Below are 5,162 nucleotides of genomic sequence, written 5' to 3'. Positions count from 1 at the left end.
GGTGGCAACGCGGCGCGAGAGTGAGAGATGTCTATCTCTTGACCCTTCACCCTCCCTTCGCCAAAGATCAAACGCGCAGAGCCCAGAGTATTCCGCACGCGTACCTTGCACGATCCGTTTTGATGCACCTTTCTGGGAGCCGAGAGAGAGAGAGAGAGAGAGAGAGAGAGAGAGAGAGAGAGAGAGAGTGTTATAACCGAGACGAGTGTGGTTAACGCTCAGCAAGTGTTAACGCGTCGATCGCGTAATCCCTGATCCTCGCGACCCGCACCGCGATGTCGCACCGCAGCATGCTTTTACCCGGAGAAAAGTTGCCGAGTTCCTGTCGAGTTTCAGCTCGCGTCCCAAAGATCCACACGCGTCGCTCTCCGCGGCGAATTTCAGCTACGCGCCTGAGTGTGCACGCTACGCGTCAACTCGCGGCAATTATGCGGAAGGAATCTGCGCACCGAGTGTTGATTACCAGCGGAAGAATCACTCGAATCAGCCAAAGGGGGATCTCGCGCGAGGTTCGAACGAGGAACGAAGGCTGGCTCGACGATGATGCTCGATGCTCGTCGAGTGCCAGCACAAGCCATGAGAAATTTAACCGAAATATTCCGGCACGCGAAAACATCGCGAATCAGACGGTGACGGCGTAGACGTAGACATCTCGCATTGATTCACCGCCAAGCGGCTCGGTGTAGAGCACTCCAATCTCCAAGCGTTCTCTTTATGAACTCTTGTACCATGTTGCCTCTTCGCCAAGATGGCTCATTCAAAGTATCACGAGGGGTGGTAGAGCACACGGTTGCACGTCGCTGCGTCATGCGGGAAATACCTTTTCAGAGTTTTACTTTTAGCTTTTAGCGAACGTGTCATTGACGCGTTCTGTCTGACGTCATGGACTCGTCATTGGACACGGTCAGAACATCAGCGCGAGTAATCGATCGATTCGCTCGTCGATTCGGCTAAACCGGGCGTCCGCGTCGGCCTAACCGGGCGCGCGCGACACACCCAGCCAGCTGGCCAGTTCGGCTGGAAATAGACCCGGAAGTAGCCGATAAAGCATACGCAGGATACGCACGTATCCATTGTAGCCTCGGGGCTCTTTGTCGCAAGGCCAAGCGCGATTTCGGCAACGCGCTTCCGACGACTCTCCCGACTCTCCCGACGTCGCTTAGCTGCGCTCGCAAAGTGGACGAGTACCGAGCGGTTGCAAGGAGTATAATCGCGAGAAGTATCTCGTCTACATACGTTTGTTGTCCGCGATGTGTCGTCGATACATCGGGAGAGGAGCGCCGAGTTGTCAGCGCGTTCAATCACTCGGAGCATTTTCAACGTGAGAAGGGAGCGAGTACGCGCGCAACTCGGGGGGTACCGCAAGCTTGGCGAAACTTGGTATCTCTCTCTCTCTCTCTCTCTCTCTCTCGTTACCCCCCATCGCAGCGCAGGATGATTATGCGAAACGTCCGACAGCGGTCGCGTAGGTTTTTGCAATCCTGGCGCAACCCCGCGCGAGAAATTGCAATCTCACCTCGCGGCTCGCAATGCCAGCGAACGCGACCTTGGCCTTGCCCGAATAAGACGCGGCCTTGACGGGCCGATCGATGCGACTATCACACACAGCCGGTGCTGTGCAAGTGCAGCGAGGAGGGAACTGGATCTGAACTGGTTCTCACGTATTCCCGGTTTAGATCGCATCGCGTGCATCAACTGCGACGATCGCGCGCGCACGCGGCCCGGCTCGGGATCGGAACCGTGTCACGTGTCGCCGCCGCCGCCGCAGACGTCATCATCATCGTCATAGTCTTCGTCTCTCGAGCTTTTGAATCCTTGGATCCTTTGCGCAAACTGCGCGCACGCGTCGCCGCTATATCGCGCGGCTTGGCAGCGCCCGGCGCTATAGCGAAACAAATTTCATTTTAAGCACGGGGGAGCGGGGAAGCGGGGATGCTACATTGCGAGGGAATCGTCTCCTTCTCAGCGAATCTACAACGTTACTTCCGGTACGTCTGTCCTACGTTTCGTTACTTTGTGTCGAACTCTCTCGTCGAACCGTGCGCGCGCGGTTTGACACGTGCCCACGTCGAAGCGACCAGGATCCACGCCGACCAGGAGGAGGAGGAGGAGGAAGAGGAGGAGGAGGAGGAGGAGGAGGAGGAGGAGGAGGAGGAGGAGGAGAAGGAGGAGGAGGAGGAGCAGGAGCATGCGCACCCTCGACCTTGGCACGAGGAAATAACGTCTGTTCGCGGCGTTGTCGAAAGATTGCATAATGTTACGCGAGACACAATTCCGTTTCTCTTCTCTTTACTCTTTTCCGCGCGCGTGTTGCCGCGACTTAGACGCGCAGATGAGTCGCCTCGCCTCGCCTCGCCTCGCCTAGCCTCGCCGCGGTCGCGACCGCGGTCGCGGCCGCGGTGCGCCGAACCTCGCGTTCGATGACGATAACTCCCAAGTTATCTCCCAAGACACGCCAATTTTTCTCGTCAGCCCGACGGAAGCGACTAATCTCGGCGCGATAAATTAAAGAGACTCCTCGTGCTGCTCCTCGTGTCCTCACGTCGGCTGCGCACGGACGCACGGACGCACGGACGCACGGACGCTCGGTTGGTTTCGCAAACCTGCCGGCGCAGCCAATGTCGCATTAAAGTTACGTATTAAAGCGAGAGAAGACTCGAATTTCATACAACAGAGGTCGAGGCGAGAGACATCGTCGTTCCTTCTCGCCCACTCGTTTTGCAGCATTCTTCAGCAACAGTTGGAGGACAGTGGCAGCCCTGGACTCGCGCCTCTGACTGCTTATCTCGAATAAGAGTGTCGTTTGTACTATGCGCGCACGCGCACATATTAATCGCTTCCGGCCTGGCGGGATCGATCACTCGCGATCAGGGACGCGGCGTCGTTCGTTACGAACGCGCGCGCGCGACCTCAAGCGCGGCCTTGGGTGCTTCGCGCTAAATTTCAAGCCCGCCGCTTTAATCAGCTGGACTTTGCCACGCGCGCGCGCGCGTGTGATGCCTGACTTTACATAAGAAATACAGCGCGAGATACACGTGCGCGCGAGCGCGATGTAAACTACTATTTGCGGCGGACTCGAGCGTCGCGCGCAAATTTCATCGCGGAATAATCATTCGCACAGGCCACACGCGCGGAAAGTCGTCAATTCGAGATAGAATCTTCGCATAGCGCGCCGCTCAGCCGTAGTATCGCGCGGTTATTTGTCGCGCGACCTCGCTCGACACATTCGCGGTCACTTGACGTCAACCGATGCAAATAGAGTACCGACTTATCGATTCTCCGTCATCTCGCGTCATCTCGCGCTCGCGCTCGCGCTCTCGCGAGAGCGCGAGCGCGATGGACAATGCGCGGACAATGCAATTTGCCGATAAGTAAGTGCTACCGTATCATCACACTGTGCTATCGAGAGTCACTTTGCGCGAGAACGCAATCGTCCGCGCGCGATCGAGCCGTCGCCGCGCGAACTTGCACCAATATTACCCGATAGAACGATTTAACGTGCGTGCATTTCCGTTTCTCGCTCATGCTGTATCATATCATGTTGCAGTCATCATCGTATTTAGCGCCTGCGAACCTTTAGCGAGTAGTTTAGAGATTTCGCCGGCGATTAGCATTGATGTTGCTTTAATGTGCAGTTCGCGGCTGCCCCCCTCCCATCTTTCCCTCTTTCTCGCCGCGACAAACGTTTGTCCACACGTTGCGCGACGATAGCACGCAGCAACACGCAGCAACACGCATCCCAAGCTCGAGACTGAACTCTTTGTTTGTTAAACGTCCCGTCGCGCGATTCCCATCTCGGCGCGGTTTAACGCGAACACACGACGGCAACAGGATTTCTCGCCGGGCCACGACATTTCTTTACGCAAGACCTGCCACCGCTGACAAATGGGTTATCGGTTGAGGACGCAGTGACGACGGTAATGTCTGCGGTTGAAGAGTCAAGGATCCGCGAAACCTTGCAAAGTTTGTGCCAGCGCGGTTACGTACATATCGCAACTGTAGCCACGTTGCATGATCGGCACAAAGCGGATGTGTCAATAAAGCCACGAATAAGTACGTATAACGCGCTGGAAACTCGCCACCAATTCGGATCCACGGAATCGGAACGGTTTCGCCGATCGTTCCGAGAGCAAACTTCCGCTGTGCGCCACTATTCGATATTACCCGATCGACCACAATGGACGTAACGCCGCGTAAACTTTACGAGACGATTCTCAATATCGCTACTGGAACTACATCTTTTTGTTCTCGGCCGATATGGCCGAATGTGTCTTACATCAATGTAGACAGAATCGATGAAATCTAAGTTATCGCTTTGGGACGAGACGGGACGAACCCAAGCGAGTCGAGCCGCGCCGCGCCGACGTTATTCTCACTGAAAGTTTGTATCCTTGACATACAAAAGCTACGGTGACCTAACCCAGCCAAAGGGGACCTTCCGTTTGCGAATCGTCGGCGAATCGACACAGGCTCGTCGGAGCGAGAATGCCGACGCGCCGGACCAATTCCGACGACCGGGCGCGTTTTTATCGTGAAAATGTTACGTGTCTCACGTTCGATCGATTTCGTCAAGGCGTGTGTCGCCGAAAGCGAGAGAGGGGACCAAATATTTCATATTCTTTTGCCAGCGATGCGCGACAATCGTCACTCGCGAAAACTCGCTCTCTCGAGTGAAATTTCGTTCCGCTCGCTTTGGAACGGCTTTGGACACGGGGGCGCGGGCGTTTCCACCGTCGGAATCCGCTCGGTCAAAAGTAGACTATAGAGTATCTCGCGATAGCGCTAGCTGTACGCGCGTCTCGGCTACGCTAAAAATTCTGAATCTCATCATTCTCAAGGCCACCGCGCGTGTCTCCTCCTCCACCCCCCCTTCACTTCCGTCGATGACTCGCGGCTAGTTATAGTTAACGCGCGCGATTCTTAGTTCCGACAACATTTTAAATTGATTATCCGAGAGTTACAAGGTAACGGCACCGCTGGTATATAAATGTCATGCGATAAGAGGAAAACACACAGATAGATAGAGAGAGAGAGAGAGGAGGGAAGGGGACATTTCGCCTTTCTTAATAATGAAACGATCGCTCAAGGCCAATTATTCAAACGAGCGAGAATCCGCGACATCGATCGATGGACTTTGTTTCGTCGCACGTTCGCGCGTTCAC

The sequence above is a fragment of the Harpegnathos saltator genome, unplaced genomic scaffold, assembly GCF_003227715.2.
Source record: "Harpegnathos saltator strain DR-91 unplaced genomic scaffold, Hsal_v8.6 scaffold254, whole genome shotgun sequence".
Taxonomy (NCBI): Eukaryota; Metazoa; Arthropoda; class Insecta; order Hymenoptera; family Formicidae; genus Harpegnathos; species Harpegnathos saltator.
This window is presented reverse-complemented; position numbering follows the sequence as displayed.